This window comes from Callithrix jacchus, chromosome 4 (assembly GCF_049354715.1).
Source record: "Callithrix jacchus isolate 240 chromosome 4, calJac240_pri, whole genome shotgun sequence".
NCBI classification, from domain to species: Eukaryota; Metazoa; Chordata; class Mammalia; order Primates; family Cebidae; genus Callithrix; species Callithrix jacchus.
Window position 1 is genome coordinate 149408917 of NC_133505.1, and position 24783 is coordinate 149433699.

General features: G+C 38.2%; 1 long non-coding RNA gene across 1 annotated transcript in view; it reads left to right on the forward strand.

The window, feature by feature from the left end:
- LOC128931683 (uncharacterized) overlaps positions 1 to 24783 on the forward strand; it is a 66582-nt gene that overhangs the window by 15848 nt on the left and 25951 nt on the right. The window contains exon 2 of the long non-coding RNA XR_013534938.1: positions 16461 to 16510. This is a non-coding gene — a long non-coding RNA (uncharacterized LOC128931683). The remainder of the gene's footprint in view (positions 1 to 16460; positions 16511 to 24783) is intronic.

The window sequence follows — 24783 nt, forward strand, 5'->3', positions numbered from 1 at the left end:
CCTCCATCTAGTAATTCACAGTGTCTGTTGTTCCCATGTTTATGTCCATGTGTGCTCAATGTTTAGCTTCCGCTTATATGTGAGAACATAAGATATTTGGTTTTCTGATTTTGCATTAATTTGCTTAGGATAGTGGCCTCCAACTGTATTTATGTTGCTGCAAAGGACATGACTTCATTCTTTTTTATGGATGCATAGTATTTCATAGTGTATATATACCACATTTCTTTATCCAATCTGCAACTGCTGGACACTTAGGTTGATTTTATGTCTTTACTATTATAAATAGTTTGGCTATGAACATATGAGTGCATGAATGTTTTTGGTATCATGATATACCCAGTTACGGCATTGCTAAATGGTAGCTCTGTTTTAAGTTTCTTTGACATCTCCAAGCTGCTTTCCACAGTTACTGAACTAATTTACATTCCTATCAACAGTGTATAAGCATTCCTTTTCCTCCACAGCCTCATTAGCATCTGTTATTTTTTGACTTTTTAGCAATGGCCATTCTGACTGTTGTGAGACAGTTTCTCACTGTGGTTTTAATTTGCATTTCTCTGATGATTACTGATGATGAGCATTTTTTCATATGTTTGTTGGCCATTTGTGTGCCTTTTTTTTTTTTTGAGAAGTGTCTGTACACGTCCTTTGCTCATTTTTTAAAGGGACTATTGGATTTTTGCCTGTTGATTTGTTTATATTCCTTATAGATTCTGAATATTAGACCTTTGTCAGATATATAGTTTGTGAATATATTCTCCCACTCTGTAGGTTGTCTGTTTACTCTATTGCTAGTTTCTTTCTCTGTGCAGAGCTCTATAAATTAGTTGCCACTTGTCAATTTTTGGGTTTTTTTTTTTGCAGTTGCTTTTGGGGACTTAGCCAAAAATTATTTGCCATGGCCAGAGTGAAGGAGGGTATTTCCTAGGTTTTCTTCTAGACTTTTTATGGTTTGAAGCCTACATTTAAATATTTAAACAATCATGAGTTAATTTTTCTTTTTTTTTTTTTTGAGGCAGAGTTTCGCTCTTGTTACCCAGGCTGGAGTGCAATGGCGCGATCTTGGCTCACCACAACCTCCACCTCCTGGGTTCAAGCCATTCTCCTGCCTCAGCCTCCTGAGTAGCTGGGACTACAGGCATGCGATGAGTTAATTTTTCTATATAGATAAGGGTCCAGTTTCATTCTTCTGATTATGCCTAGCCAGTTATACCCACCCACTTTTTAAATAGGAAGTCCTTTCTCCATTGCTTGTTTTTGTCAGCTTTGTCAAAGATTAGATGGCTGTAAGAGTGCAGCTTTATTTCTGAGTTTTCTATTATCTTCCATTGATCTATTTGGCTTTTGTACCAGTACCATGCTGGTTGCTATAGTCTTATAGTTTGAAGGTGAGTACTATGTTGCCTTCAGCTTTGCTCTTTTTGCTTAGGATTACTTCAGCTATTCTGGCTCTTTTTTGTACCATATGAATTTTAGAATAGATTTTTCTAATTCTGTGAACAATAACAATGATGCTTTATAAAATAATACTGAATCTATAAATTACTTTGGGCACTTTGGTCATTTTAACAGTACTGATTCTTGCAATCCATATTGCATGATGTTTTGTAGTTCTCCTTGTAGAGCTCTTTCACCTGTTCAGTTAGCTGTATTCCTACGTAGTAGATCACTTTTACTTACAGAAAACTTGATTATGTACATAGAAAATAGTAAGAAATCCGTAATATAAATAAAAAAGTAAATAAGAGATTTTAGTAAGGTCACAGAATGTAAAGTCAGTAGAGAAAAAAATTTGTTCTTTTATACACTAGGAGCAAACAATGAAAAAGGCAACATCTTTTTAAAAATAGCTTTAAGATAACATCAAAATTGTAAAATATTTAGGAATACATTCAACAAAACACGTAAAATGTCTACCCTGAAAACTGTAAAACGTTGATAAGATAATAGAAAGACAGAGATAAAGAAAGAGCTATACCATGTTCAACGGACTGCCAGACTTAAACTTTTTAAGGTGTCAGTTCTCTACAAATTTTTCTACAGAGTCTATGTAATCCCAATCCCAATCTCAGAAGGCTTTAGAAAAAGAATTTGAGAAGGTGATTTAGAAATTTATGTAGAAATGAAAAAGACCTAAAAGTGCCAAAATAATCTTGGAAAAGAGCAAAATTAGAAGACTTACTTTACTTGAATTTAAAATTTACTATCATAATCAACACAGTAAGATATAATCAGGATATATGAGTCAGAATAGACTCATAGTTCAACAGAAGAAATGAAGAGCCCAGAAATAGACTCATATTTGTTCAGTCAATTGGTTTAGACAGTATTTTTAACAAATGGGGCTTAAATAAGTAAATATCCACATGGAAATAAACAAACAAATCCTTGATTCCCCCCCCACACAGACACACACACGCACACACAAATGAAGCTGGATCATAGATCAAATCATAAAGGCTAAAACCACAAAGCTAACAGAAAAAAAAATAACCCAAGACGACCAGGTGTCTGTAATCCAGCACTTTGGGAGACTGAGACAGGTAGATCATCTGTGATCAGGAGTTCGAGACCAGCCTGGCCAACATGGCAAAACCCTGTCTCTACTAAAAATACAAAAATTAGCTGGGTGTGGTGGTGCACACCTGTAATCCCAGCCACTTGGGAGGCTGAGGAAGGAGAATCACTTGAACCCAGGAGGCAGAGGTTGCAGTGAGCCAAGATTGTGCCACTGTACTGCACACTGGGTGACAGAATGAGACCCCACGCTAGAGGGGTAAACACTGGGACTATATCACTACTAACACAACATCCTCAGTTATTAGAGACAAGAAGATGTATAGCTCCCCACTCTCCCAACCCTGCTTCCCATCCTGTTTCCCACTGAGTACCTGGAAGAATCTAAAGATTCTTATAAAGATTCTTTTAAAGATATCTAAAAGCCAAATCGAAATTTCAAATCATCATCTGAATAGCTAGATATGCAAAAGGACTTTTTTATGTAGGAATATATAGGTTGGAAATACCTAAAATGGGAAGACATTTTTTTTTCTCCTTAGAGAGATGGAGCAGAAAAGAGTCAAAAGGAGAGAAGAGGGTGGCAAGAAGGGAGTTCTCTTGTTCCAGAAACGTGGGAGATTTGCTACAGGATCTTTATGAATGAAGATGTCTAACAGTCTATGTAATGTTTATTCTGCTCCTAAAATTTAAATCTCTAACGTTTGGCAAAGTTTGCTGTGTATAAGAAGGCTCTTGGCAAATAGATTTGTTGTAGAAATCAGGAATGATGGCTGCATGCACCTCTGGGAGACACCGTCAGAGAGATAAACAAACACTATAAGACACAAAGCCAACAAGGATAACTCAGTAGAGGCAAAAAGTCCAAATTAGAGGTCACCATGAGATGGCATGAATCCCTCTCAGAAACACAAAAATCTTGGAAGGACATTCAAGGCAAACTTACTCAGATTTGGAGAGCTGGAAATCTCAGATTGACAGCTCGACCATGAGTCTGTCCTGCTTCCTAAAACTGCATTTTTTTCAAGAATGCCTGTTCTCAGCAGCATTTTTGTATCCTCTCATCCCTTTTGCAGCCTCTTTGCCTTACCAAGATCCCTTTTCCATAATTGTAATCCAGAAAAAATTGATAGCCCTTAGAGTACAGAGGTGTAGGAGAAAAATGGGAGGAAAAGAGGGGACATGTTTGCAAGTACAAATCAGAGCTGAATGGAAAATAGGGCTTGGGTATCCTGAAATAATTTCACATGGCAATGTGTACAGGATAGCGTGAAAGTAACCGACATTGAGTTTGGCCAATTTAAGGACTTTCCAATTATTTTTAAAGCCATAGATTGAATTTTCTATTCTGAAATAAACAGTCCCATAGTGTTCAGTTGCCCTGTTCAGGACAGAGACTTACAAAGAAATCAGTAGTTTAGTTTCTTGAACTGTTAGCCAAATTGAAATTACTTCAATGTCTGACACCTCGTTTTTCATGAAGTTTGGAAATGAGATGTAGTGAGAGGAGACGAGTCTCCAAGTGAGAGAGAGTTCACAGCTCTGGAGGGAGTGAATAGAAGCCAACCACACCCACCCCAAAGAGGAAATGCTTTTCAACACCTACATATTTTTTTAAGCTGCATTTTGTGTGTTATTTTAAACAAAAACAGCTTGACACACTCTGTAGTGTCATGCACTACAGCTGCTTTTCCTATATTTTATTTTCTGATTTCCCAGGATTTAATTTTTTCCCTCCCATTTCCAATTTTATTTATCGTGAGTCAGAACAGTTCGTCCCTTCAATAAAAGTGCCAGAAAGAAGGCGCTCCAGCATTTCAATGGTCTCCAACAAAACAGTGATAGGAATAGTCAAGACTTTCTACTTTGCTTCTAATCCAAGGGACCTCTATTAGGAACACTCAAGAGCTTATTCCATTGTCTAGGAGTTGAAATATTACATGAATGCTGTTGAAGATCCCCTTTTAAAGCTATATGGAAACATGGGTTAATTACCAAAAGGATTTCAACTGAAGTGAGTATTCATATAATGAAATGGTACATCCATAAATGAGCCAGAGTTTTTTAAATGAGGGGAGTGGGCAATTTTGTAGCCTGTAAAATCACTTTTGAAGACATTATTCATATGCACCTTTTACTAGCATCTCACTGTGATGTGTGAAATTCCTACTCCCATTGAGAACAAGGGGATTTAATCTGGACCACATGAAAAACGAATGATTCTCTATGAGATATTTGTTTATGCTAACAGGTCCTTGGCTGCTCCCAAGTTTTAATCTCTATCCCAGAAATCAACATATTATACACATAAATAAATTTATCACAGGTTCACAATTCTCATTTCAAGAATTCCCTGTTCAAGTTTCTCAAATCCTTACTAAAGACTTGCAATATTTGTTTTGTAAAATAATAAACAAGATCAAACAATATTGTTTGAAATGGTCAATATGTCCTCCAGTGTTGAAACCAGGATTGAATATCTGTTTCTGTCTAACGCATGCTATTTCCTGATTCTTTGCTGTTTTAAGAGTACAGATTTGGAAACAACTTGGCCCTAATTCTCCCCTCCCCACCCTCAAGCTTGCTTTCTTCCTGCCCCCAAAAGTTTGATTTAAAGGGTGGTAACAGATGATCCATAATGGTTGAGACTTGTGGGATAACCAGTATTGTGAGGAAAAAAGCAACATTAGGATAAAATAAGACTGAGAACTGACTAAGACTGAATGAGAACCTCAGAGATGCTTATGTAGATCACATAGGTGATTGCCAATTGAGAGAGATAACTTTTTTTTAATAAGGGAACAGACAGAAATAAACACATTTAAGGCCTACAATGTTCTCTTACTTAATTTTTAAAAAATTATATCCTTGGCCAGGCCCCGTCACTCAGGTCTGTAAACCCAAGACTTTGGGAGACTGAGGCAAGAGAATTGCAGCCAGTTCAAGACCAGCCTGGGAAAAACAGGGAGACTCCATCTCTACCAAAAAATAATTTTTTTTTAATGTAATCCCAGCTCTTTGGGAGTCCAAGGTGGGCAGATCACTCAAGTTTAGGAGTTCAAGATCAACCTGGCCAACATGGTGAAACCCTGTCTCTACTAAAAATACAAAAATTAGCTGGATGTGGTGGCACACGTCTATAATTCCAGCTACTCAGGAGGTTGAGGCACGAGAATTGCTTTAATCCAGCAGGTGGAGGTTGCAGTAAGCCAAGATTGTACCACTGCACTCTAGCCTGGGCAATAAAGGGAGACTTCATCTAAAAAAAAAAAAAACATTAAAAATTATCCGGTGTGGTGGTCTATGCTTGTGGTCCTATCTACTCAGTAGACTGAGACAGGAGGATCGCCTGAGCCCAGGAGTTGGAGGCTACAATGAGCTATGATTATTGCACTGCACTCCAGTCTGGACAACAGTAAGACCTTGTCTCATAGATAGATAGATAGATAGATAGATAGATAGATAGATAGATAGATAGATAGAGATAGATGATAGATAGATAGATAGAGATAGATATCTTTATAAATAAGAAAACCAGGGCTCAGATTGGGTTATTGTTCAGAGTGAAACAACAGAAATGAGTGATGACATGCATATTAAACCCACAGTCATCTGGCTTAAGCATCTATCTCCTTTGATGAGAAACATGAAGAAGTGACATATTTATGGATTCACAAGGGCAAAGTGAGGCAGCATTTTTTTTTTTTTTTTTTTTTTTGAGACGGAGTTTTGCTCTTGTTACCCAGGCTGGAGTGCAATGGCGCAATCTCGGCTCCTGGGTTCAGGCAATTCTCCTGCCTCAGCCTCCTGAGTAGCTGGGATTACAGGCATGTGCCACCATGCCCAGCTAATTTTTTGTATTTTTAGTAGAGACAGGGTTTCACCATGTTGACCAGGATGGTCTCGATCTCTTGACCTTGTGATCCACCCGCCTCAGCCTCCCAAAGTGCTGGGATTACAGGCGTGAGCCACCGCGCCCGGCCGAGTTTTTGTTTTTTAAGAAAATCTTTTATCTATGAGCATCCAGATAAATTTGAATATTATACCATGAAATGGGAAGGATGTGAATGACGGGAGTTCCTAATGCCATCCCTTTTTTTTCACCACAGGAAGTTTCAGGTGTGAGTAATTGCGCCCGGCCGGGAGGCAGCATTTAAGACAGAGATTGAGAATGAAAAGAGAGAGGAGGAGGCTCAATCAGAATTTCCAGTGTTTCCAAAATACAGAAAACATAGGGTTAAAAATCTGAGCACAGAGCCAAGAGAAAAATGTCAAGCTGAGTTTCAGGGGGCCATGAAGATAACTGATAAAAACTTCTTTGCTTGTTTGAAACTTAAGGGTCATCACACAACTGTCCTCTGGTTCCCAACCTCTTACTCTTTTTCTGTAGCTTCATCCTCTCCATCTTTAGGGACTTCTTTACGTCATCCTTGAAATATATCTGTGCATCTTTTCACAACAAACATCTTCATCTTTGTCCTACACCAGCTGTGGCTCTATTTCTTGTGTGCTTCTTTTCAAGCAAACTTCTTGAATTCATTGTTTTCACTTTCACATATCCTATTCACTCCTCAATCCAGTTTCCTGCTTCACCAAAATCCTATTACCAACAAAATGTCATTAAATCAAACACACATCTTCTTTGGACTTCAACTTTGCTTTATCTTTCAGCAAAATTTTGGCACTTTTATAATTCTTTGATTTCCTGACATCACTCCTGCCTAGTTGTCTTCCTACCTCTGTTGATGCTTCATTATCCTCTGTAGAATCATCTTCCTCTACCTAAACTTCAGGCACTGGTAATTCTGAGTTCTGCCATAGGCCCAATGCTTTTCCCACTCTTCTCATCTAGCCAGGGTGTCCTTATCTATGCTGGTGGCTTCCATTATCAGTCATATGGATCATCTCCCTCAAGAATGCCTCAGTCTCATTTCCAACTATCCACTAAACATCTCTAAACTATCATCAACTATCATAATCAATTATAATTAAACTCTTATCTCATGGAAACACTAAACCATACATTTCTAAACCTGATATTATATTATTCCCCAAACCTAATATTTCTAGAGATTTCTACATTAGCAAATATTTCCTTCAATTTTCCCTGTGCAAGGCAAACACCTGGAGCTCAACTCCAATGGGTGTTTCCTCCTTCACTCATTCCCCATTGCAGCTAATCAAGTGTCAAATCAATTTTACCTTTTAAAAATTATTTGATGTATAATAGTTTAGCCACTTTGGAAAGCAGTTTGGAGATTTCTCAAAGAGCTTAAAACAGAGGTCATTCAACTCAGCAATCCCATTACTGGGTATAAACCCAAAGGAAAAAAAGACATGTGGACTTATTATTTATCACGGTGCTATTCATGATAGCAAAGACATGTAATCAACCTAAGTGACCATCAGTGGTTGATTGGACAAAGAAAATGTGGTCCATGTACACCATGGAATACAATGTAGCCATGAAAGATATGAAATCACGTCCTTCAAAGCAACATGGATACAGCTGGAGGCCATTACTGTAAATGAATTAATGCAGAAACAGAAAGCTAATTACCACATGTTCTCAATTATAACTGCGAGCTAAACATTGGACACGAATGGACATAAAGATGGCAACAACAGACACTGGAGACACTATAAGGGTGAGAAGAGAGTGGGGCAAGGGTTGAAAAACTAACTCTTGGGTACTATGCTCACTATGTGGGTGACAAGATCATTCATATCCTTCACCCCAGCATCACCCGATATACCCATGTAACAAATCTGCATATATCCTTCCTGAATCTAAATCTGAAACCAAAGTTGAAATTATAAAAATAAATAAATAGATATTCAAGTTACTGTATTCCCTCCATTCTCAATTTCACTCTCCTAGCCACAAAAACTTCATTTCTCACCTTCACAATGGTAGCCAACCCTCTCTGCTTCCAGCCCGTGGTCTTTAACGAATTCTCCATACTGTTCTCAGAGTTTCATATCTCACTCTTCTTTTAAAGATACTTTAATGGCTCATAGTGTGTTTTAGATAAATTTCAAACTCTAAAATAGCTTACAAAGCTCAGTATGATCTGATCTCTTCCTCTCTCTTACCTCATCAGATCCACTCTCCTCCCACTCTGTGGCTCTAGCAGTGACAGAGCTTCCTGGAATGCTGTTACTCTCCACATTTTCTTTCTTTTCCTCTGGCCAGCTGCTGTTCATCCTTTAGGCCTCAGCCCCAATATTGCCCTTTTAGAGGGGCCTCCCAGCCCTCGGGCTGCATTACGTTTTTGCACTTCCATTGCACCTAGCATTTTTCCTATCATAATATCCATCAAACATTACGGTAATTGATCATCATATTGTCTTCCCTACTGGACTGAGAGTTCCATGAGCACAGGGTTTATAGGAACGTCCTCACCCTATTTGCAAAGTGTTGTGTCTTACACATGTAGGTTCTCAATAAATACTTGCTGAACAAATGAGCCCAAGATAACCACATAATACCAGGGAGTCTCAGGTAGCTGCCCATGAAATAGTGCCTTCAGTCCCTCTACTTTGATCCTGTTGTTTGTTCTCTGTTCCACCAATGTCACGGACAGTGACTACATGGTATATAATCTGATCAGAAGTTCATGAAGGGCCGGGCGCAGTGGCTCAAGCCTGTAATCCCAGCACTTTGGGAGGCTGAGGCGGGTGGATCACGAGGTCGAGAGATCGAGACCAACCTGGTCAACATGGTGAAACCCCGTCTCTACTAAAAATACAAAAAATTAGCTGGGCATGGTGGTGCGTGCCTGTAATCCCAGCTACACAGGAGGCTGAGGTAGGAGAATTGCCTGAATCCAGGAGGCGGAGGTTGCAGTGAGCTGAGATCGCGCCATTGCACTCCAGCCTGGGTAACAAGAGCGAAACTCCGTCTCAAAAAAAAAAAAGAAGTTCATGAAGAAAGTGATTAATAACATACTTTTTTCAATGATTATTTTAGGTTCAGGGAGACATGTGAAGATTTGTTAAATAGGTAAATTCAGGTCATGGGATTTTGTTTACGGATTATTTCATCACCCAAGTATTAAACCCAGTAGCCAATAGTTATATATTCTGTTCCTCTCCCTCCTTCTACCCTCCACCCTTAAGTAGACCCCAGTGTCTGTTATTTCCTTCTTTGTGTTAGTAAGTTCTCATCATTTAGTTCCCATTCATAAATGACAACATGCCGTATTTGGTTTTCTGTTCCTGCGTTAGTTGGCTGAGGATGATGGCATCTAGCTCCATCCATGTTCTCACAAAAGACATCATCTCATTTTTTTAATGGCTTCCATAGTATTCCATGGTGTATCTGTACCACATTTTCTTTATCCAATCTGCAATTTATGGGCATTTCAGTTAATTCCATGTCTTTGCTATAATGAACAGTGCTGCAGTGAACGTTCGAGTGTATGTGTCTTTGTGCTAGAGTGATTTCTATTCCTCTGAGTATATACCCAGTAATGAGGTTGCTGGGTCAATGGTAGTTCTGCTTTTAGCTCTTTGAAGAATCACCACACTGCTTTCCACGAAGGTTGAATTAATTTACTCTCTCACCAACAGTATATAAGTGTTCCCTTTTCTTTGCAACCTCACCAGCATGTAATTTTTTTTACTTTTTTAATAAGAGAATTCTAATGTCAGATGAAATCTCATTGGGATTTGTATTTTTCTCTAATAATTAGTGGTACTGAGCTTTTATTTATAAGCTTGTTGATGGCATAATGACAGAATTTTTCATCCTAAAAAAAAAAAAGAAATCTAATTCAGACAGAAATGTCTAGAGGCAACTGTTGACCATTATATCATAGACTTACTAAGAAAGAAAAACAAGCTAATAGTCTCTTGTCTAATTCATAATATCATGAAATCCAAAAATAGATATAATGAAGATAACAGAGAATAAAAATATAAATAGCTAGACTAACCTATGAATATTCTAATTATCAAAATATTTATTGGAAAAAAATAAAACATAAAATTTAAATTTTGACTTTAGAAAATCAGACTTGGTAGAACTAATAACTGTAAAAGAGAAAACTCTAAATGAAAAGACATATCTGATAAAAGTTAATTTGGTGTTCAGAAGTGACCGAGTAAAATCCATAGTACAATTGAGCCCACTGAAAATAATTATAGTAAGACAAAAATGGTAAAAGATAAGAGTTCAAAATTATTTGACTGCTTTTAGAGAGAATTAAACAATAACCTGGCTTAATGAATTTTTACCTGGAAAATAATATTTTGGCAACATTTTATTACTAAATATTATATGTATATATACACATAGACACACATACCCCGTATATATTATATGTATGTAATACATATTTAATTAAGTGTGTCAACATCCTTGGAGAAAAGAGTAAAATCAGCTGTGCCAAAATAATATAAATCAAAAGTTTCTGTGACCCAGGTGTTGCCTTTTATGGCTAATCTCACCAGTTCACAGGAATATCAAGTGAGAATCAGAGAATTATCTGTTGAGCACAAAGTCTAAAGGAAATAATTAATTCCAATTAAAGTATTAATATTAAATAGAAGGAACCTAAAAGGCTGATGTGTTCCTCTTCATAGCCAAGACTAGACACCCCAAATTCTTTGGTTTTATATTTCATGTTTTCAAAGTTTTTTTTTTTTTCACCAGAGTTAGAATACGAATTTCACCACCTTACTTCCCAACATAAAACTTTTAACTACCAAGAGACTGGTTTTCTTATTTACTCATAGTTGTCACATGCAATCCCATCTTTGCAGTTTTGCTCCCTCTCTGCAGTTCTCTCCTGTCTTTTTATCCATATCTAAATCCATGCTTTCTGCTTCATAATGTCTACCCTGATCAACACAGCCATAATTATCTCTCCCTCTTGCTTTGAATTTTTTTTTTTTTTTTTGAGACAGTGTATCGCTCTATCACCCAGGCTGGAATGCAGTGGGGTGATAGCTCACTGCAGCCTCGACCTCTAGGGATTAACTGATCCTTCCACCTCAACCTCTTGAGTAGCTGGGACTACAGGCACAACAACCACACACAGCTAATTTTTTTGTTTTAATTTTTATTTGTAGAGATGGGGTTTTGCCGTGTTCCTTAGGGTAGTCTCAAACTCCTGAGCTCAAGCAAACCTCCTGCCTTGGCCTCCCAAAGTGTTGAGACTACAGGCATGAGCCACCATGCCCAGCCCTGAATTCCTGAACAATTTTTGTAATGTTTACAAATAGTTTCCTGACATTTTCATTTGTCATGGTTGTAAGAAATAGTCCTTTATGAGGAGGAAGATATTCTGTCTACTTCTCCTAACGGAATAATGAGTTCCCTGAAAAAAGAGGAAGACAGTGCCTTAGCTCTGCATCTTCATACTGTCTTGAACATCATAGGCAACTGATGTAAGACTTTTAAATTCTGAAGAAAATGGAAATATCTCTGGAGAACATTTTATCCTGAGAGATGCATTTCTCCATGAAAACTCAGCAGAAAATGAAAATATTCTATTTAATAACTTCACCTAAAAAAAATCTATGAAAACACACAGATCAGAGATCACAAACTATTAGCCTTTGGACACAGACATGTGTTCAGCACTCAAATAATGCTGTTTGCATTCTTACTTAATTCATTGTCAATCTTTGAAAATCAGAAAAATTAATATTAAAATCTACATTTCTACTTTCTCTTGAAAAACCAGAAGTGTCGGCAATGCTGGGTCCATGTGGTTTAGCATAGCAACAATTGTCTGACTCAAACATGGCTAGCCCTTTGAGGTGTTTTTCACCATATTCTCTTCTCAGCTCTCTTCACTAGTTTTCTATTACTTGCCTAATCTAAATAGCCATTTGGGGTTATCTCACCGACTCTCTGTATTATTCTGAAGGGATAATAATGTTTCTGGTTGATCTTAGAATAACATTTTCCAAGAAGCAAAACTTCCTTCTCATCAGAAATGTGCCTCTGCTTTTACATCCTCAGGTCAAATAAATTACGTCAGATCCCATTCTACTGATGCTTGCGGCAATCCATATAAAAGGCAACATTCTGAGTATTCAAGGAAAGAAACTGAGCTACCATTTATGTGATGAAATCATAGGATGGCTCAAGAAAAAAGGGAAGATATCATTAGTCAGCCAGACAATGTAAGATCTGCAGGAACTGGCAAAAAGTTCAGTAAAATTACAGCAGAGAGGAGCACATGTTTGCTCAATAAACACACTGAGATTTAGAACCAGCAAAGACAGAATTCTAGCACAGCACTGAGAACAATTGTTTATGCTCTCACATGGAGGATACCTAATTTAAAAGGCTGTAATGAACCTCGATTGTCAGGAACTTCTCAGAAACACTGTGCAGCACAATCCATACCAAATGACACCAAGCTTCAGTGGTTTATAAAAAGTTGGTTGACTTACCATAAGAATATGTTGGGAGTAAAATCCAGAAAGACAGAAAGAAGAACTGTGTTTAATCAAGAGGAAGTGGAGAAAATTATACATATGTATTTTTATATAGAAAAGAAGGAGAGGATATTTAGAGCCTTTTGGTAAACATCAAATCCAGGAAGCCTGTGTCTGTCTCTCACTGAGGATATTGTAAAGATATGAAGTAGGAAAGAATATACCACTAAAAGGAGCACAGTCTTTCAATTCTAACCTCTGTCCCAAAACTATCAGACCATGCAGTATTTAACAAGTTGTTTAGTGAAAAAGTGCTGCCCAAAAGGACTTGGGAGACTCTAATTCCCTTGTTTCCACATCAAGAAACTGAAATCCAGATAGGTTGCATGATATGCTGAGGTCATAACGCATTCAGTGATTATTTACCAGATATCTTTTTTTTTTCCCGAAATGGAATTTTGCTCTTGTTGCCCAGGCTAGAGTACAATGGCACAGACTGCTCACTGCAACCTCTCTGCCTCCTGGGTTCAAGCGATTCTTCTGCCTCAGCCTCCTGAGTAGCTGGGATTACAGGAGTCTGCCACCACGCCCAGCTAATTTTGTATTTTTAGTAGAGATGGGGTTTCACCATGTTGGTCAGATTGGTCTCGAACTCCTGACCTCAGGTGATCCATGCCCTCAGCTTCCCAAAGTGCTAGGATTATAGGTGTGGGCCACTGTGCCAGGACCCAGACACCTCTTTTTGATGTACAAAGATGAGCCAAAGTCATTGCACTCGGATGTCATAAAATCTACCAGGGAGAAAGGGCAGGATCCCCAAAACAGTATGTATCAATAGAATAATAATGATAATGATAATAATAGTTTCCAGTTGCCATATGCTGCAACGTTTCAAATGCTGTGTTTTGTGTAGAATTTCTGTCACCTCATTTATTCTTCCAAACTTCCGATATGTAGGTCTAATCATCCATATATTAAAGATGCAGTGATTGAAGCTTAGGAATTAGACATATTATTAATTCATTCAATAAACAGTTCTATTTCAAGCTATTTGAAATATATTTGTGTGTGTGTGTGTGTGTGTGTGTGTGTGTGTGTGTGTGTGTGTGTATGTCCAGTAGGAGTAAGTGGTATGAAGAAAAAATAAGGCAATAGGATAAGAAAAGAAAAAAGGTCTCTCTGAGAGGTGATACTTGAGGAGAGACTTAAAGAAAGTGAGGAAGAGTCGTTTCGGGGAAGACTATTTGTGGCACAAGAATAAAAATAATGAAGACCCTGGAAGAGAGTATATATAAGAAATATTTGTTCTCTCTTTCCCATTTCTTAGGAGATAAGATAAATCGAACTTGATTCCTTCCCTCAAAAAATTTATAACTTACTTGAAAGGCAAAACTTGTGCACTAACATCAAAATACACGGTAGAGTATAAAGGAGATGAAAATAAAAGTCAAAAGGGATGGATATTTTGTTTAACTTGGCAACAGGGGACCACTAGGGGTTGGAAAAGATTGAAAACCTCCCAGAAGTGCCTTTGGAACTTACCTTTAAGAATAAATAATATTTGGGCCAGGCACGGTGGCTCACGCTTGTAATCCAGCACTTTGGGAGGCCAAGGTGGGTGGATCACGAGGTCAAGAGATCAAGACCATCCTGGTCAACACGGTGAAACCCCGTCTCTACTAAAGATACAAAAAATTAGTTGGGCAAGGTGGTGCGTGCCTGTAATCCCAGCTACTCAGGAGGCTGAGGCCGGAGAATTGCCTGAACCCAGGAGGCGGAGGTTGCGGTGAGCTGAGATCGCGCCATTGCACTCCAGCCTGGGTAACAAGAGCAAAACTCCGTCTCAAAAAAAAAAAGCCCTTAGAGCAATGGCTCTCAATAATTAACGTGCATCGAAATTAAAGAGAATATTCATGAAAACACTGATTTCTGGGCTCCACCTGCAAGAGTTTCAAATCATAAATGCATTAAATTTTGCATGTCTATGAAATTCCCAAGTAGCTTCGATGCTGCTGGAGCAGAGACTACACTTTGAGACCCACTATCTTGGAAGAATATTTAAGCTGACACAGACAGAGGAAAATGCAGGACTAGAAAAAGGTTATCCTCTGAGAGTGGCAACGTAGCTAACGGAGCCTGGAGAATGGTGGCAAAGTTTTGCAAAGGTCACTGTGGGCATCTTCTCAGAGAAACAAGTGACAACTTAAGTCATCGATTTAGATTTCTCTCGATTTCATTGTCACACATTTTCTGTTCTTAACATGTCAATGACATAGCAACTATCCTAAGATTAGGAGTAGATGTTTCCAAATGACTTTGAAAGTGTTCTGGAAAGCGCTATCCAATAGGAACATAATGCAAGCTACATATATAATTTTTAAATTATCTAGTACATTCATTTAAAATAAGAACAAAAAGGTAAAAAGAAACATCAAATTATGTGCAAAATATATTCAATCCAAAATGCAGTAAATATAACAAATTATTAAGAAGATATTTACTTTTTTCTATTATGCCTTTGAAATCTAGTGTATATTTTACACTTACAGACCATCTCAACTTGGACTAGACACAATGTAAGTACTCAATAGCCCCTCTCCTTCTGGAAGGCTTTCAAACTTTTCCAAACTGCAGTGGTCCCCTGTTGCCAAGTTAAACAAAACATCCACCTCTTTTGACTTGTAACTTCATTTCTATCTCTTTTGTATTCTACCATGTTTTTTTGATGTTTGTGCTTTTGTTTTACCCTTCTAGTAAGTTATTGGTTCCTGGAGGGAAAGATTCAAGTTTGAATCCTTACTATAACACAGTGGCTATCGTAGTGCACAATGCAGCACTAGAATCATGTGATGGAAATACCTAATAATAATAATAATGACAGAGTTATATATGTCTGAGATTTAAGAGCAGCAGTCATGAAGCTACAACCAAACATAACTTAAATATTACTGAATGTGATGGTTAATTTTCAGTGCTGACTTGATTGGATTAAGAGACACCCAGAGAGCTAGTAAAGGAAAGGTTTGGCATGTGTCTGTAGGAGTGTTTCTGGAAGAGACTGACATTTATGTTTCGTGGACTAAGGAAGTAGAGCTGTCTTCACCCAATATGGGAAAACACCATTCAATTAATTGAGGATCTGAATAGAATGAAAAGGCAGAGGAAAAGTGAATTTGTGTGTGCTCTCTCTCTCTCTGGCACACTCTTTTGGAGCTGGGATACCCTTTTCCTCCTGTCTTTGGACATTAGGACTCCAGATTCTTTAGCTTTGAGTCTTGGAGTTACTTTGGCAGCCCCCTAGAATCTCAGGCCTTCAGCCTTGGACTGAGCCATGCTACAGCCTTTCCTGTTTCTCTAGCTCATGAGTGATACAGTGGCACTTAGCCTTCATAATTGCATCAGCCAGTTCCCATAAGAAATTCCTTCTCATATATTTATATATGAGATAGATAGGCAGACAGACAGACGGATTAATAGAGTTTTCTTACTGGTTCTGTTTCTCTGAAGAAATCTGACTGAAACACTTTTCGTAATTTGTTTAGGCCAGGACGGAAGCCAGAAAAGGTCCATGAAGAAAAAACCAAGTATAAGCGTAAGTAAAAGTAAATTGACTTTCCTTTCAGCCATGATGGAGTAACAGAAACCAGATTTACCCTCCTGACTGAAAGATCAAAAAACTCTGACAAAATACATAAAACAGTGGACATTATATATTAGATATTATATATACAGTACAGGATATAAATCCTGAGAGGGAAGGTAAGACTTATGAAGGCATCTGCTTACAGTTGGGAGAGTTTCTAGGTCATAGGGGAGGGAAGGAGAGCCCAAATGAAGGTTAGAAATTTCTGTGAACTGAGAACATTCAGTTCAAAGCCTGGAGAGGCTCCGGAGAGAAGAGTGTGCAGGGAATATCATGGGAGAAGACAGAATGCACAGAAAGAGAATTCCAGAAATCCCCCAGCATCTCATGCAAATCTATGGTTGAGTATTGGAAGAAGATGACCTGGGGTGGGAGGAAAAAACACCCTAAAGTATTAGAAGGAACAATCTGTGGCACTCAGAGTTGGGAATTGTTTGTGTTCATTCTAGCAGGGGAATGAAAACCTCATAATTCACAGGACATTGAGTAGAGAACACAAAAGGCATTATCTCATAGTGGGAAGAAATCAGCCCTAAACTAAGACTGCTCTGATTCACATAATAAAGCTGAAAAGTAATCCTCAAAAGAATAAAACTATTACCAAATAATTTAACTTTGTCTCGGAGAAAACTTCAAGCATATTTATAAAAATACAAAAACATCTAGCACCAAACAAGTTAACATCACAATGTCTGGCATCCAATAAAAATGGTCGGACATACAAAAGAGCTAGAAATATGACCCATAGTGAGGAGGGGGAAAAATATAAATGATTGAGACCCAGAAATTTTGAAAATGATAGAGTTCGTAGACAAGAAAATTAAAAACATTATTATAATTGGATTCTGTCTCTGTCAGTCAAGGTTTCTTTGAAAGAATGCCATAAACTTAGTGGCCTAAACAACAGGAATTCATTTCTCATAGTTCTGGACGCTGGGAAGTATGAAAGTTGATTGCCAGCACGATCAGGTTCTGGTGAGGGCCTTCTTCTTGGTTTGTAGATGGCTACTTTCTCACTCTGTCTTCACATGGCAGAGCATGAGAGAGAGAGAGCATTCAGGCCTGTCTTCATCCCCTTATGAGGTCCAAACCTCTTAAGAGACCATACCTCCAAACTCTGTAGGGTTTAAAGCTTTAACATATGAATTTTGGGGGGTACGTGTTCAGTCCATATACACAATAGAGAAAAATCGAGCATGTAAAATAGAGACAAACACACACACACACACACACATGTATATATATATTTGAGATGGAGTCTCACTCTGTCACCCAGGATGGAGTGCAGTGGCACCATCTGAGCTCACTGCAACCTCTGCCTCATGGCTTCAAGAAAGTCTTCTGTCTCAGCCTCTCTAGTAGCTGGGACTACAGGCGCACACCACCATGGCTGGCTAAGTTTTGTATTTTTCGTAGAGACAGGGTTTCACCATATTGGTCAGGCTGTTCTCGAAATCCTGACCTCAGATGACCGATGCACCTCGGCCTCCCAAAGTGCTAGAATTACAGGCATGAGCCACCGTGCCTGGCCAAGAGTATATGTTTTAAAAAGACTTCTAGAGATGCTAACTACAATGGGTGGGATTAACAGTAGGTTAGACAGTGCAAAAGAAAAGGTCTGTAAACTTAAAGACATAACAAAAGAAAACCTACAAAGTAAAGCAGAAAATAGATTGAAATAAAAGTTGAAGAGCATTAGTAAACTATGGGGCAGGTGAAATGAAAGTAGTCTAATATATGTGATATTGGAGTTCTCAAAGATGGGGGGATTGGAAGAAAATATATTTGAAGAAATGATAGCTGCAAATCTTTCATGTTTGAAAAAACAATAAATGCACATGTCCAAGAATCTCAATGAACTCCAAATACACAGAACATAAAGGACATTACAGCAAAGAATAGCACAGACAGATTACTAATATCTTGGTCTTCTCAGGCTACCATAGCAAAATACTGTAGGCTGGGTGGCTTACATACTCAAAAGCTATTTTCTTACAGTTCTGGAGACTGGAAGTTCAAGAGCAAAATGTTAGCAGGGTCAGTGTCTAGTGAGAATTCTTTTCTTGGGGATGGACAACTTCTTGCTGTGTCCTCACACAACCTTTCCATGGTATATGTACACACAGAGAGAATGTTCTGATTTCTCTACCTCTTTAAAAGGGCACTAATTCCATCACACTGGAGGTTAAGGTTTCAACATGCAAATTTTCAGGGAACACATATCAGCCTATAATAGCCAAAAAATAGTAATGATGAAAATATCTTAAAAGCAGTCAGAGAGAAAAGACAGATTAATAAGGAGAAACAGAGATAAGGATGATGGCAGCATTCTAATCAGAAGCAATGCAAGCAAGACAGTAGAGCAATCTCCTTAAAGTCCTGAAAGACAAAACTCTCAACCTTTTAGGAGAACCTTTAGACATTTTTTTCTTTCAAATAAAAGGCCGCCTAAAATAGAAAAGGTAAGTAGGGGTACAGAAAAGGCTTAATTAGGAATTATGGGTTTTTTTCAAGCAATGAGAAACAGATCTCTGCAGCTAGTTGTATCATTTGAAGAATATCCTTTTTCTCAATGCTTACAGAAGAATCTAGAATAAGAAAAGTTATTTAGAAACTCTATTTTCTCTCTCCCATCTTGATTCCTATTAGATTTGAAACAGGTGTCTCCAAAACAAACTTTATATAATAAGAGGTTTGTTGCAAAGAGATTTTGATACTTGTTAGAAGCCTAACAACTTTCATTATGGTAAAAGTTAGCTCTCACCACCTGCTTTGAGCAAAACATTGCAGAGTTCTCTTCCTTGCCCCCCAACCCAACAAACAAACAAAACTCCAATTACTTTATCTTCCTTCAAGTTGAATAATGCTGGTGGCGAGATAAAACTTTTCTGACTCCTTGTTCCCACTCTCTACCAACAAGAAAAGAAATGAGTAAGTCATATGCCAAGCTTTCCATCAAATTCGGGTTCAATTTCTCAACTGTTTCACATTTCAACTTTAATATAATTAAGATGGTAACTCTCAAAGTACCTTACAGAGAAATAAATCACTGACTTTTCTCTGTGAAACCATATGATAGAATTCGACGTTGCTTGATCCGGGAAGGACCTTTGTCTTACAGGTGGAGAACTGAGGAAAGTGAAGAAAACTCTCTGTGGTGTTAATAGGTTTTTCATGATTGTGTCTCCATCCGAGGCAATGTGTTAACAATGGAAAAGGCACAAACTTTGGAGTTGAGTGAACCTGGATGTGAAGATTTGAAGTCTGTCTCCATGTACACTGTGTACACGGACAGTTCACTTAACTCATTAAGCCTCACACTCGTTAACCGTAAAATGGAAATGTTAGCTTAGTCATTTCCTCCAGAAGGCAGCTCCCTGCCTTCTGCAGCTTGTTTTTCTCCAGTCTTGCTTTAGTTACTCAGCTCTCACTGTACTTCCCTGAAGCCTCCTCAGGTGCTCAGAAACAATCAGCTACTTTCTCTGAAACTCTCCTGAATCTTCTCTTGAGCCCACTTGCTAGAACTTTCCCTGGTCATGACGACTTGACCATTGCTTTACTATGCGGATTTCTGGGACTCTCATAATTCCAAACAGAAAGTGGAGCGCACCTGCTTTCCAATTGTCTGAGATTTATATTGCCTCACATCCTTCCATCATGGTGCAAAGCCAGGGAATGACATAGGCTAGTTTACAAGGAACTCAAGTAGTGTCTCTGCCTTTAGTAGTCTTCTCTAACTTGCTCCCCGAAATTCTCCCTAATTCCAAAGGGTATTTTGTTTCCCACCCTGTAGAGATGGTGGGGAGACTTCCTTTGTGAGCTTCAATTTTTCCCTGCTCTGTGATTTATACCATAGCCAAATGTCTTTTAGCTTCTTTAAATCCTGTAAGAATTCTGGAGGCCAGAAGTCCAGCGTTAGTGTCACTAGGCTAATATCATGGCAGGGCCACTTCTGCACTCTGTAGGGGAGAATTCCTTCCTTAACCTCTTCCATATTTGAAGCTAATTCCTTGGCTCATGGTCCCTCCCACCATTAAAGCCAGCAATATAGCATCTTCACATCACTCTGTCTCCTCCCATAATCACATCTCCTTCTGCCTTCTTAGTGTGTTCTAATCTTTCTCTGCCTCTGTTTTAGAAGAACGTTTATGATGGTATTTGGGATTCACCCAGATAATGCAGAACAATCCCCTCATCTCAAGACCCTTAACTTAATCACACCTGTGAAAACTTTACTGAGAAGGTAAATTTTCCATAGATTAGTTGCTGATAACTTGAGAGAGGGTCACTATCCAGCCTACTCCAGCTGCCAGTGTAATTAGATGGTGAAAAGATCTTTTCAACAGACTGTACTGAAGCACTGGATATGTATATGGAAAAAGATAAGATATTTCTATTTCATACTACATGTACAAATTAATTTGAAATGGATTATAGTCTAAATGTAAAAGTTAAAACTATAAAGCTACTAATGTCAGTATTTTTCTGAATTTGATACTCTTCAAAGCAGCTAGTATAGTGTGTGTTGTAAGAGAACTATGTGAGAGTTTAATCACCACCTTGTCTCATTCATTTATTTAAATGTTGAAGGAAAATGTTAAACCTGATGTATTTACACCCTTTCTTGTTACCAGAAATGTACTCCAATTTATAAAATGCATACACTGGAATAGGAAACTATATATTAATCAAATAGGTGAGGAGAGTGAAATAAGGTGTTTAAGAAAACTTAAGCCAGTAAAAAGGTTAGTAAATAAATTGCATGCTGGGAGTCTCAGGTCAGGTGTCTTAAAATCTGACTCTTCTATCTGCTGGCACAGAGGACATAATATGTTTAGTATCCATAATATTGTAAAGTGTCTATAAAATAAAAACATACTTGTTACCCAAAAGAATCATAGTTTTCCTAATACCGAGACTAGGACAAAATTTTCCGAGTCTTCATGAAGAGAAAGTGGTCTGTGGTGAACATTTCCTCAATATCAGTCCTTCCATTAATTTAATAAAGAGCTTCCAGGACACTTCAGGATGCCCCTCAGTGTAGACAGATGAATGAGAGCTAAAGTGCACCTCAGTAAAGCCAGTTCTACAGAGTCAAAGAACTGTCTATGTCCCTAGCTAATAATTGAGCTTTATCTGAAATGAATAGATATTATACAAAAGAAAATAAAAAGGATTTCCTCTTTAAATAAGTTTGAGAGACTCTGGGTTAAAAGTTCGAGAGAGTAAACCTACTGAAAGTGTGGTGAACTAACACTTAGGGAATAGGCACAGTGGTTCTTAAAGAAAAAAACACAAAAACCCCAATTTTCATGCTACTGTCTGATTTTAAAAAGAAGCAAAAAGATAATGTTCAAGAGGGCTCATTGCTGTGGGACTTTTCAGAGCCTTTAATTCACTAATGTATATTGTGAATTTTTTAAAAAGTCATTATTTCCCATACTATCAAACTAATTTGCCTGGAATTAATTTCCCAGTTACGTTTCTCAAATTAACTATGTGGAGAATATTTTAGAGTATCTGTAGAAGCCAGTATTTTGCTAAAGACACTTTGATTAAAGTTAATCCAGAGAAACAATACATCCATCTAGTGCTATGGCTCTTGTCAAATTGTGTATTGTGTGTTGTGAATGAGACATAAAGAATAAAGGATAAAAGGAGGCCAAGAGAAACCTCATTTCTAGCTTGCATGAATGGGCGGCTACCTTTGCCCAGGCTTTGCATCAGAAGACATTGTATTTTTCTGGTGTATGAGGCCTAAGAGCTGAGTTTCATCCTTGCAAACTACTTATCAGTAGATGTGTTTGTAGTCAAATGCATTAATCTGCAGCTTTGCCCCCATCTCCAAAAAAAAAAAACAGGAAAAGCTGAAGAAACAAAGGTGTTTATTTGGTTCAGAATAAAAACAATTTTAGGTAAATACTTAGAAACAAAAAAACCCCAAACAAAGGTTTTAGAAACAGACATATTCAAAACACACAATGACAGAATAAAACAATTAATTTATGTGGAAGTAAAAGCAACTAATTTTGAATATGCAAAGTAACCTCACAGTTTCCCAAACTTTTCCTCCCTGAAGCTTTTTGCTTAGAGAACAAAATGCTCCTCACTTCACTAGACCAGCTGTCTCTCAAAACACAGATAAGACCTGCTAATGCTGGGTTCCTGAGCGCCTGCTGGGGTGGCAGGCCTCATTCCAAAGTCAGTTTCTCTCCAGCAGCAGAGCCCTTTTGCTCCCCATTTTCATACACACAAGCATCCTATTAGGAGGGGAGCTCACACATTAAAATGACAACAGGAGACTTTCCATTGCCGGATATGTTTTGTCTTCATGTTCCAAGAAAGGTCAAAAGATTAAAGCTGCAATTTTCAAGGAAGAGAAATCATCCTTGAACTTCCTTATTAGACATTCTGTACTACTGTATTTTACAATAAATATTATCTGCCAGACTAATTCTTCATCTAGGCTAGCCTAGTCTTGCTCTGAAATAGCTGAGGAAGAGGCCTCAATGGCTTACTCTCTAACCCATAGTGTTTCCAGCTATTCTAAGGACACAGGGAAAGAGATTTCTGCCCTAAAACATACACCCTACTTTTTGAGTGGTACTGTTGTTGCCATCATTATAGAAACATACTGCCCCTTGGGCCCATCTCAGGTGAATGAGATCAAATATTTGAAGTGTGGTCTCATCTCTTAATCTTGCCAAGTAAGAATTAAAGAGCAGGTGCTTTTAGGAATGGATCCCTGAGAGATACTGAATAAAGTCTTGGAAAATAGCTAAATGGAATAAACTCAAAGAAAGGCAGGCCTAAACTGTGTAGCTAAACCAAAGGAGTTTGATGGACAATGAAGTTCTGTAAAGACAGGAGACCACAGCTATGAGTTCATCCACTGTAGGGAAGGTAGCAAAGTCACCCAGAGTTAAGAGAGAAGAGTCAAGGCCAAAAGATAGAGAGGGAAGTAAGTGGTTTCTAAGCAGAGATTAAATTTAGCATCTGAGAGGTAAGAGAAGAACCAAAGACGTCCATATTCCAAAAACACAGTCCAGTGAGTATCTTCAAAACCAGCATAGTCCAAAGAGAACAGATCTGGACTGCTAAGAACAGATCTGGGCTAGCCAAGAGGAGTCCGTGTACAGCATGGCACAGATGGAAGTATTCCTAAAGAGAATATGAATACTAAGCCTCGATCAGCCTCTCTTATTTCTCGCTTTTGGAAATGCTGTGTAGGATAACTTGAAATGGACCAGTCAGGAGGTATGTCTCCCTATGTTTAACTATGATGAAGACAAGAACCTCAAGGAGCATTCAGAAAGATTCCTACAACTCACTCTCATAATTCCATTTCATCAAACAATGCATAGCTACCCTTTCCCCTCATCAATATTCTGAAGTCTTCCACTTTAGTATAATTAATTCTGAGATGAGAACTTTCAAATCCTAGTCTCCAGTCTACCCTGCTTTCTCAGCATATCTTCCCTGGGACAGTGTCCATCTTCAGTCCCTGGATTCTTTCATGTGGGCTCCTCTCATGCTTAGCTCCCTGTCTTGCATAGACCCACCTTTTCCTCTGCCTTCCCATCAGTAATCTCATGTGCTCCACCCCACTTAACCTAGCAAATCTCCTGTTTTCTGTCAAGTGAACCACTGTTTTTTTTTTGTTTGTTTCTGGCATCCTGGGTGCTGAAAAAAATCAAAATATATGACTCAGTTGGCTATACTACAGAATAATGGTCTCTGGTCTTAGTTTATCTCTCAGAAACATACTTTTTCTTTAATTCATTCAACAAACTATCATTGCTTGCTACTTTCCCAATGTGTGCAGAGAAGTATTTCAAAGTATTGATATATATGTCAAAAGTACCAAATATTGATGCAAGTTTGAATAATGAAGAGCTCTTATGAGATGCTTGAAATGATTAAGATGCATTAATTATCTTTTTACCTTTCCTTTTACCATAAGGATGATGACATCTTAGAATTTCTAAGGTTACCAGCAAAACTAAATGTGAACAAGAACAGAAGCTAGTTGTCAGCATCCATGGAGACACAGATCCCAAAACCTTCCAAACATGGAACTACAGGGAGGAAGCACTGAGAATTAGTGCTTTTTTCTCTTCTTCCCTTCTGAGGCTTTGGGTCTCCAGCGTTCTTTGAATTGCCTGAAGTTTCTGGCTGTTATCCAGCCTGCCCTCTCTAGGTGATACTCTGAGCTAGAAATC